General features: G+C 33.3%; 1 protein-coding gene across 6 annotated transcripts in view; it reads right to left on the bottom strand.

Annotated features, from left to right (window-relative positions):
* Positions 1-11,889, bottom strand: part of Axn (protein axin) — a 370,696-nt gene that overhangs the window by 211,532 nt on the left and 147,275 nt on the right. The window lies entirely within an intron of this gene.

The raw sequence follows: 11,889 nt of genomic DNA, 5'->3' as shown, positions 1-11,889 counted from the left end.
GTCCTTAATATTTTGTTGTTGTCATTCTTCTTCTCGTACAGTAGTTTTAGAGGTTCAAACAGTACGTCCGATACAGTGTTTATTTGCTCATTTATTATTTGTCCTTTGAAGGTCTTCTGTTTATATATTTCCATATTTTCTAATATATTCAATCTTTGTCCTTTATGTTGTACACGGAGAAGTTCTGTTTTTGTCCAATCTTCATTGGTGTGCCTTTATTTTTGATCATGTGATTCGCGAAGTTCGACTCTATTGCAGCCTCTGGTTTTCGCTTTTTCTTATTATAATCCCTTATGTGTTCTCGCGTTTATTATTTCCGTGACAGCTTCTCTTTTCATTTTTCCCATCAGTATTTCTTGTACGGTCCACTATCGTGCCAAATTCTTTCATAAGTACGACATTCAGACATCATTTAAAACAAGGAACACAGTGGGAAATATATTGAAAGAGAAAATAAACAGGGTGTTTACAAGTTAACCTGCGAGTGCCGACACAGTTACATCGGACACACAGGGCGAAATATAAGAACAAGGTATTGAGAACACATAAGGGATTATAATAAGAAAAAGCGAAAACCAGAGGCTGCAATAGAGTCGAACTTCGCGAATCACATGATCAAAAATAAAGGCACACCAATGAAGATTGGACAAATAACAGAACTTCTCCGTGTACAACATAAAGGACAAAGATTGAATATATTAGAAAATATGGAAATATATAAACAGAAGACCTTCAAAGGACAAATAATAAATGAGCAAATAAATACTGCATCGGACGTACTGTTTGAACCTCTAAAACTACTGTACAAGAAGAAGAATGACAACAAGAAAATATTAAGGACNTCTACCTATTGAGCACCGTAAACACTGCAAAATTAAAAAGACGTACCTAACAGAAGAAAGAGGTAGTTAACAAGGAGTATAAATACGAGCAACCAACAAAAATTATGCAGAACGAAAAATGACACTGAAGATGGCACAACGCCTAAACCGGTTTGTCTCCAAACCAAATTTGACAAGGGATGACGGAAATTCGTTCCAAAATACTTAATATTTCATCATATTTTTATGTATCGCGTGTCATTGCGGAATTACTTTTTGGCTGCTGTGAGACGTATAATATAATTTTAAAAGTTTTAAAAAGGGGTTTGCTGGATAAAACTACAATTTAAAATTAAATATTAAAGCTGTGGATATACTACGCTTTTAAGCATACAATGTTTTTAACATCGTCTAACCTGCGCCTTGCGCTGCTATGTGGGACTTTATAAATAGGAAATTTCATCAGTTAATTAGCAACGGCAAGCCTAAGTCAGGAGCACTACTTAATGAAATTAAAAGTAAGTACATGTATGATTTTTCACTGAAACTGCTTTTCAGACACCTTATAATTTTCCTTTAATTTATAGTCGTCAAGGAAACAAACATCGATAAAGTTGCGAATCTGTCAAGTACCTCTACATAAAAATATTATAATGTTTAAGAAAGTAAAACCAGTATTTTGTATATTTTTCATATTTTATATCTTATTATAATTAGTTTTGTTGAGTCTCATAGTTTAACACTTTGCATCAATATACTTTATTGAATGAAGCCTAAGCAGTAAAAAAATATGTAGTATAAAGGGTGAACACTAGGGCGGGTCGAAAATCTAATTTTTTCAAATCCCTTGGTAATAGCGTAAATATATTGTATCATGAAATCAACAACAAGCCTGCAAAATATTAGCCTTTTATTTTAATAGTAAGAGCCCGCGCATCGACCGCCAAGTGACAGCACACTAGTCGAGTAAGATCAATTTTTGTTGAAAATTCCGGGTTTAGCAAAAAGGTTTGGTGCATATTATTAGATAATGAATCCGTTAGCGCCAAAGATAAAGTCAAATATCATTTCTCGCAGCCCTTTAACTTATCGTTAATGTCAAATTTATCTTTTTTCAATAATATTTGAATTGTTCTCTTGATAATTCCACTGGCCTATAGTCACAAGATGTAATGAACATCATTAATATTGCTGGCATGCATTTAGGTCGCTGGTTCCAAATAGTCTAATCTTCTTTTAATATTAGCTATAGTTTGCGAATTTCTGCAAATTTAGGAACAATTTCGGTAGCTCGAATAGAAAAGCCATTATTTTCCATCATCGTGGAAAAATTTTGTTTATGCAAATGAGTATGGAAACACTGAAAAGGCACAACTTCTAGAAACAGTAATTAGTTCACTTATGTTTATGCATACAATATAAAAATTGCAAATATAGGAAAATGCCAAAAAAATTTGTTTAAAATTTTTTTTTTTTTAAATAATTTGTTTATAATCTGAACTATTTTCATCATATTATTATCATAAATCAGTAACGGTAAGTCTCGCCTTCAATTTCGTAATTATTACGTACCGATCGAGTAACCTTTACCAAAGTTATATCGAAAAACTTAAGTGGATCTCCAGTTTTTTTCTAAAAAAAATCTCTTCATTTGTAGAAATAACTTTTAATTAAAAGAACCGGATTACAGAAAAGTGTGCCAAGGAGTGACTTTTTTCGTTCAAGCTGAATGCAATGCAATATCGTCCAATTGGAGAGTCATCAAAAGGATTTCCCAGGATATGTGAAGGATTATTGTATTTACCTACAGTCACTTTTTCACATAATGGAATTAACTAAAATATTTATATCTAAACACTTATTGCACGTCCCCTACTTTCATATAACGGCAAATTTAGAAACCGCTAAAATGTGCTTCTTCGGTGACTAATGAAACCATTCCGCTCCGATTTTCAAGACTGCATAAATGGACTTAAAATGGGAATTTCTTACCCTAATTGTATTTTGTTAATGTATGTAAATACTAATTTGCTTGAGACTACTATTAACTTATCAACCGGTTTCTAACCTTGGACAATACATGTTTGACTACATTCAGGACGATCTTGAAAACTGACCAAATCGGCGTGACCAAGTCCATGGTCCTTTTAAGATTATATAAACATTCGAAAACTTTAAAACGTTTGAAATAAATGTCGTCTCACTTTTTCGTATTTTTCACTTGGTTGCTGAAGTAATGAAGAATTGAAAATTCATAAGGGAAAATTATACTTTTGTAAGTCATATCTTAATATTTTAAAAACTTGTGGACTTATTGAAAAAAGATAAATGGTCGTGAGGTAGTAAATTTAATACCCCTTAATTTGATATATCATCCTGTTTATAGCAATTAACGCATTCCATAGATATTACAAGCCAAAGTTTCATTTTCGAAATTTTTTTTTTGAAAATTCATAAGGGAAAATTATACTTTTGTAAGTCTTATCTTAATATTTTAAAAACTTGCAGACTTATTGAAAAAAGATAAATGGAGGTGAGGTAGTAAATTTAATACCCCTTAATTTGATATATCATCCTGTTTATAGCAATTAACGCATTCCATAGATATTACAAGCCAAAGTTTCATTTTCGAAATTCATAGACTTTGATTCAATTGCGCGGGCTAAATATAAGTTTTAAATTAATCTTTCGTGGCCAATAATAATTGGCTTAGACATAAGACATCATAATATTACTATTACACTACGATCAAATTTCTTTTATTTTCCCCCATACAAAATCGACCCAGCCTAGTGAACACACCAAAACTGCGACACTTAGAAATTACTACCAGAAACAAACTAGAAGGCTTTGAAATTATTTTTTTTTTTTGTATTATATAACTTGGAAGTTTAGATGTTATTAAAATGTTAAAATATTAGTTATTATTTGCTCCATATGCAAGTGATCGGTATTNACCATGTGGTTTTTGGAAATTTGGACTTCATTTTCAGCTTACAACTTTCATGGGCATCTTGACGACAGTATAAAAATCTTGACCTGCAATATATTTTGAATTTTTATAGCAGTAGGTTTCGCAGTCCATAACAATGCAGTTGTATTTTTTAATTAGAATTCACACAACTTCCGAATGCGGGATTTCGCTGTAACATTCTACTTTGCGCCTCGGTCTGGCGCTGTTTGAGCTGTAGAACATCTCAATGAAGCTTTCCGCTTTACCTTTTGTACGAAAAACTGCGATCTCCGTACGGATTTTGCAACATAACGCGACAAAATCTTCGGATCTCGCGAAAACGCACTGAGGACCTTCCGAGCACTCTTTTTATCACTTTGACCATGCTAACCCCCCGCTCCCTGGTTTTCTCGTAACTGTCAGGCCTTATTTGTACCGATTAAAACCCTGTAAACTGTCGAATAGTGCACTCTTTAATTTTTTAGCAATTTTACGTGTACTTAAGGCCGGATCATTTATAAACTCGTGCAAAATGGTTTGTCTCGTTTCTAGCTCGGTTGCCATTTTTAACTCTTCTAGGAATCAAATTCAAATGAAATTTCTTCTACGTTCAACTAAGGTCATGGTCAACTTATGGTATTTGAATTTCAAAATATTGAATTAGTTTTGGTGTGTTCACCCTTTAGAACCTATTCGTATGCATATAAATAAAAGACTTAAGTTTTATTATAGGTAAAATATCAGTTTTTTATAATTTTGAACTACAGTGTAGTATTAAAATTCTTCTTCTTCTTTCGTAGAATGTATGATTGCTTTTATTTTAACACTATAAAAAACATGACTCAAATTATAGCACAACACTTTCATTACATTTTAATCATTAATGTTAAGCGTTTTTGCAAAACATTTTGTTAAACAAAAACGCTTAAAATTAACTATAAAAACAAAATAAAAGTGTTGTGTTATAATTCGTAATATGTTTTTTACAGTGTGGAGAATGAAAGCAATCGCACATTCTACGAAAGAAGCGCAGATTTTACGAAAATAATTTCGTTATACGAATTATTTCTGTGCATTATACAAATATTTTGTAAAAAACTAAGAAATGGCACGCAATTCTTTAGTAAATAGTACTAAATTCGTTGGTAAATAGTACGAATATATTCGTAAAATGTACGAAGGAACTGATGCCTCATATTTTTGTAGTATGTACCAAAACGGTGTTGTACAATCAACGAAAACTTTCGTGGCTCAAAACGACGAAAAATTTCGTAATGTACGCATGTTTTCGTTATATTTACGCAGATTTTATTTTCTTTGCATAGTTGGTGTATTTTGATAAATCGTTTGCAGTTCTCTTATCTGTCCCTATTTTATTATCTTCGTTGCTAATCTCTATATCTTATTTTCCTCTAAAAGCTTACATATCTCGATTATTCTTGTTAGTCTTAAGTAGGGATGTTGCGAATGTGAAATTTTACACATCCGCGGATGCGAATGCGAATGTGGATGTCTAAAAGCCAACATCCGCGGATGGGGATGCGAAGTTTTTTTAAAAAATAATTAGGCAAGCAAATTTGGCTATCGTGGTAAATAAAAAATGGAAAAGTTAGTAATTTTTAATTATGGGCCCTATTATCGTTGTCGACGTCGACGGCGATGTAATTTTCTCACCAAAAAATAGCCCTTGTAGGTCCCAACTCCAGCTACGCTGAGAACAGTATTTTTGGGGAAAGTGTTTCTCGCAAAAACACTGTGGTTAGCGTAGCTGGATTAGTAGAGTTCACTCTTTGATACGAAAATGCGAAAGGCGTTGTTGCTTTGCTATGCGTTTGCCTGAAACGACGCCAAAGCGGTGCCATGTTTATTGTAAAAAACTGCCGATTTTCGCAACAAAGAGTGAGCTCTAGAATTTATTCTTATTTGATTTGTGAACTTGGCTGTCAGATGTTCTACATTCCATTTTATCTTTATTTCGCTGAGTGCTAATTTTGATAATTATCACAAAACCAAAACAAATGTTGGTTTCGAGCTGAGGACGACGCATGGAGGAGTATTTGCGTAGCAAAACCGTTCAAAATTATTTAGTGAACTTTTCTATTAAGTAATAAACGAAAACACGGAACTTAATCATATTAAGCCGTTTTATGACAAAAAAGACACTTATCTAAGAAGAAGTAGAAAAAATTAGCAATGCATTCAGTTTTACAACAGATCTTTGACAATAACATTCAATAGTTACGTTATTCTTACCCAATTAAAGGTAAGACCTACAGTTTTTTAATTATTTGAGCATCGATTCTCTTTATAGCTACACGTTGACCAATTCTGCTGGAAATCCCTTTTGAAGGATCTTACTTCTTGACTTTAAATGGCAAAAGACAATTTTGCCACAGATGTTTTAAGCAAAGGATACAATGTACATATATTCCTCTTACAAAAATGTTTGCCGACAAGAGAACAAAATTACTGTTTTTAAAGCACGGAAAAAAATGTTATTAAAGGGACTATGTTCACTTTGACGTATGTCAAAGATCAAGTAGAAGTGGGAACTTGTATAACTCGGTTATTGAGCTTGAGAAATAATATGTTTAAGGACACTTTTATCAAAGTTGATAAATCTGACTTTTGACAAGCTTTGTTACACAACCCGACCCAACGTCGCATCTCCACAGGCAAAAAAATAATGACCAAAATTTGTCATTTTGTTTGCCAGATATACGTTTTATAAGTGCACTTGCACAATATTCGCATTCGCAAAAATCTATGCGGAGCTTTTGCGAATGCGAATGTTAAAATTAATGCGGAAGCTCCGCGGTTGCGAATGCGAATATTCGCAACAACCCTGGTCTTAAGTATGCTTATTATAAATTTATTTTAAAAATATTATGTCACTAATTTAAGTTGATGTGCTCTAAAAAGATTATTGTCTTACTTGTACAACTATTGTTTTCTTCAATAAACTATAAACTATAATCTATAAACTATATGTAAAAATGTGCACTAACGATTGAATGCCATTTTAAAGGAAATTTCACGATTCGTAAAGATAACATAACCATTTCCATGTGAAGATGCCCAATAAAAAAATGTATTTGCATGAGATTCCGAGCCAAACCATCAAACACCTTTTGCACCGGGGAAGGGCAATATTTTTTGGAGGAAATGACATCACCATAAGTTTCTGCAGAATATAACCATAAATTCAAAAGTCCAAGGGATTACAGTCAGGTGAGCTTGAGAGCCATTCCTCCTTGGAGACAAAACCAAATGTTTTAAAAATTATAGAAAGTTTGTCTGCCATAACGAAATAAAGAGAACTAATGCAGCAATATAGCACATATTTCACACACATTTACTTAGTTGGAGTATAAAGATTTGGGTTAAAAAGTAGTTACTCTAATGTTTGGCTTTCGTTTGCCACAACACACTTAAATCTTTTTTCAAAGCCGTTGCATGCGGCACGCTACACGTCCATCGGTATATTATCCTATAAGTCGAGGATAGCTGCTTTAAAATCCATAAAGTTTTTGTATCAGTAAACGCTAAGTTTCTGCAGCAATCTCACCCCTAATGAAAAAGCCCATGGGATTACAGACAGGTGAGCTCGGAGGCTATTCATCGTTCCACTGAGAAAAAAAACGCGTTGTAAGAATAAAAAAATTTTATTTGATTACCGTTTAAAAATGTTCGTTTTTAAATCAAGTGAAAAGTCCCAACAAAATGGATTTTTTCATTATACATAACCTACGTATAATGGAAATATTCAAATCAAATACGCCCGTATTAAAATGACGCATTTTCACTGCACGGATTCTTTCTCATATGTAATTAAGAAAGCATATGTATACAAAATGGGGATGTTGCGGATGTGGAATTTTAGACATCCTAACAGCTAACATCCGCGGATGCGGAAGCGAATGCGGATGTCAAGTATTTTTAAAAAAACAATTAGAATCTAGCATAATGGCGAATCCTTGTTGTTTAAACAGCGCTTACAAGCCAAACCAGATATATATGCCATGTTGTTTCAGAATTTAGAGAGTTTTTGTAATTAATTTTTAATATTTTCTTTTGCGACTGCTTTGAAAAATTTGTGCTTATAGCGAGCTAATTAGGTGGATATGGAAAATATATTATTATTTTTGAACCAAATGCGGTTTTCAAAGTCGTGGCTGCTAGCCGTATGGGACCAGAATATTGTAATTTTTTTACAGCACCCCGTTTTTTTTTATAAGAATTTGGATAACAGATAGTTACGTAATTCTTATCTAATTAAAGGTCAGATCTATAGCTTATTAACAGGGAACGGATTTTTAGGACCTAAAATCCTATAAAAAAGGCAAAATAAAATAACGAAATAATCTGGAAAAGGCAAAATAAAATAGAGAAAAAGGCAGGAAAAGGCACTAGGTATTGTAAAAAAGGCAAAAAAAAGGTAAAACAAAATAGCGAAAAAGGCAGGAAAAGGCACTAGGTATTGCAAAATAAGCAAAATAAGGCACTAAAAAAAGACAGAAAATACGAAAAACAATTAACAAATACATTTATTTTAGAAATGTTTATATTACAAATAAAAAGAGAAAAACTATGAAATAGTTTCATTACATGAAAAATTTGTACTTTGAATCTTTGACTATTTTATCCTTTCGAGTTTCTAACTTATAAAACTTTAATCTGTATAGTTGTAGTAACATTGAACCACAAGATGCATTTTGAAGAAAATTCTTAAATATACTAAACGTGTACTCGATGTGAGTTGATACAAAGGCGCCCAATTTAAATATGGAACGTTTGAAACGTTCATATTATGAAGACAAAGGGCGTCTTCCTCGCCCTTTACAATAATTATCCACACCCCTTATTGTCACCAAGCCTACGTTAGCTGAGAAAACGGCTTTGAATTTTTCCAACACCAATTTGGCAAGAGGTCCCTGCGCTTCTATAAGCCGCATGGGCATGTGTATATTTTTTAATCTTAAAAAAAAATTGTAAATGCTGTAATCACTTTTTTAAAGGTAGAAAAGGCAAACAAAGGCAAATATCTTAAAAAAGGCAAAAAAGGCAAATATCTTAAGAAAGGCAAAAAAGGCAACATCAAATGTGTATATATGGATTCAGGGAAAGCTAAATCGTGGACATTCTTAATCGAATATACTCTATCTCTTTAGCAGAAAAAAAGGCAATTTCCATAAAATCCGTTCCCTGCTTATTAATTATTTGAGCACCGATTCTCTTTATAGCTAAACGTTGATGATTTCTACTGGAAATCCCTATTGAAGGAGCTTACTCATTGACTTTAAATAGAAAAGAAAGGACAGTTTTACCCCAGCAGTTTTTAGCCAAGGATCCAATGTATATCCCTATGAAAAAAATATTATCCAACAAGTAAACAAAACTACTGTTTTTAAAATTTTTGCTAAAAATAAATTCCCCAAGGAGCCCCTTTTGAAATTATTCAAACGAATATATGTAATAGGTGGCATACGCGGTACGTCTGACTTGCGAATCATTCAGAGTCATGCCGGGAGTCATGTCACTAACACATATTTATTTTCACAAACAAATCCAAACTGACTCACGAGTCAGACGCACCGTGTATGCCGCCTATAACATCAAAAGCAAATCACGAAAATTTTGTTAAAAATTACAGTGCACACTTTCTTCTTTTGTGTCTAGTAGGCAACTGGCTGAGTCAGTGGTGATCGTCGGTTCGAATCCTACTGAAAGAAGTCTGATGAGGAAATGTGGTGATTTCCGAAATAGCTATCACTTCTACCATTTTTTCAAACTATTGTTACTTTTCCACAATAAGTTTTCACTTAAAACGGTCTCAAGCTCATAAAAATTATTGAATTTAAGAAATAATATTTTAAAGACATTTTTGACAAAGTTGATAAATATGACATTTGACCAGTTTTGTTACACAAATACACCTACGACCACAGGCTAAAATATTGGCTACAATATACAATATTGCGAATGCGAATATTAAAATTAATGCGGAAGCTCCGCGATTGCGAATGCGAATATTCGCAACAACCCTGATACAAAGCATGCAAAGCGGTGAAAACACATACATACACACATATGTACATACCCTGCAGGGAAACCGCGGACTGGTGAATCAAATTTCTAGTTCCGTACTAGGTCTTCATCGCCAAAAAGGAACCAGTCCGATAGGAACTAGATCCCCTCCACTCCAAAATCGGCGAAAAGTGGTACTTTGAAAAAACTAATTTTTTCAGTTTTTTCACTAGAAATCTATATCTAAAGTGACGAATTTAGAAATGGTTCGGAACTATAGAAAAGGGGATGCAGAACGAACTAGATCTTATTTGTCGGATTTAGAACTAGTTCGGAACTATCGAATAAGGGATGCAGCGAGGGGCTTGTTTACTTTACATAGATATGTGTTCGGCGGCTTTTTCGTTCAAATACGCTTCTATTCTGTGCTTCGCAGATGCTTTTTCATAGCTTGGTAATACAAAACTAAAATTTGTGTTAACATTTCAACATCTTGGGACAGTCTGGAATCTAAGAAATAACAGCGAGCACCTCTGCAAACTCAGCTACAGCTAAAGGTATGTAAACGTACATTTCTTACAATCATTCAAACAAATTTAATTTCAAATTGAAAACACATTTCTTCCAAAATAACTTAAAATCGCACACACGGAAGAACCAAAAAGATTGAAAAATCATGATACTTTTTTCTTTCGTCTGTCGATTTTAGAACTGGTTCGGAACTATAGAATTTAGGACTAGTTCGGAACTATCGAAAAAGGGATGCAGCGGGGGGCAATTGACACTTCCTAGGACATCGCCATGTTAAATTCGCCAGTTGCTTGCATGCAAAAGAGATTTATCGCGAACCAGTACTGGGTCTTAATGTACTAGAAGCGCACCAGTTCAAAACTAGAGATTTTCCCCACAGGGTACATACATATGTACATACATGGTACGACATCATGCACTAATCGCGCGCTGTGATGTTGATTCAAACTCAACATTTGAAAACACATTTACATGTTTTGCTGTAGCTGAGTGTGCAAAGACGCTTGATACAATTGGTTGCTACCAAGAGCGTCCGGGTTCAATTCCCATCAGACGGAACATAACATTAAATTTTTTTCTTCTTAATTTTAATTTCGTATAACGAAAAAGCTTCTGTGCACTTCGCAACGACATATTTTATAACGTACATACTCAAATTTAAAACGAGTTGGGTTGGTGCTCTTTCATATGCGTATTTTTTTAAATTTAGCACGTTTTTTTTTTAATTCTAAAACTTTTTTCCCTCAGTGTGGGAATAATTAAAAATTTGTTTTAAATAATTTTAGAACGTATGTCTGCTATAACCATACAAAGAGATCTAAGCCATCGTTATAGCACATATTTACTATGTCATCGTTAAAGAAATATTTTCATACGTTATTTAAAACAAAAATTAATCCAGTTTACTAAGTTGATTGTAATATCTTTTATTAACTGGTTTTGTATGAGTATATACTGGTCACACAGTATACTTTTTTTAAATTCGCCAAATGCATAAAACTGCTTTCAATTCCCCATTAGATGATATAAAGCTCATACAAGTCACTCCATCCGAAGTATACTAGTATATAATATTGTGCTTCAAACAAATGTTAACATTAAAATTTTGAATTTGGTTGCACAAACCTGCAGTAAGCGATAGGTGTACTGCCCCGCAAAATTACTATTTTAGGAGTTATAAACAAATAAATAAAACTATCTTCTTTCAGCGAGTTTTTATGCTTTAGGTCCGGGTTCCTGAGATTTTCGTGCTACAGATGTAATTTTATTTGAATACCTTGGTTTTTATCCTGAAGGTAAATGCATTTGCAAATAGGGGTCGTCTAATATCTATATTAATAAAAATGTTGTGTTCGCATGTTACGGTCGTCAAAACTCGAGAACGGCTGAACCGATTTGAACAATTTTTTGACGTAGAATACGTCTTACCTTAAGGTATGGGGGCTATGTTCAAATGTTGTAGTTGTAATTTTTAGAGCTTCACAAAAACGCTTATTGCACGAGAACTAATAAAGCGATTTCAAAGAAAAGTGTGGCGTTTCAAAGATAAAATTCCAA

Source organism: Rhagoletis zephyria, unplaced genomic scaffold (assembly GCF_001687245.7).
Source record: "Rhagoletis zephyria isolate East Lansing unplaced genomic scaffold, Rhagoletis_zephyria_1.1 Rzeph_scaffold_00055, whole genome shotgun sequence".
NCBI lineage: Eukaryota > Metazoa > Arthropoda > Insecta > Diptera > Tephritidae > Rhagoletis > Rhagoletis zephyria.
This window is presented reverse-complemented; position numbering and strand designations above follow the sequence as displayed.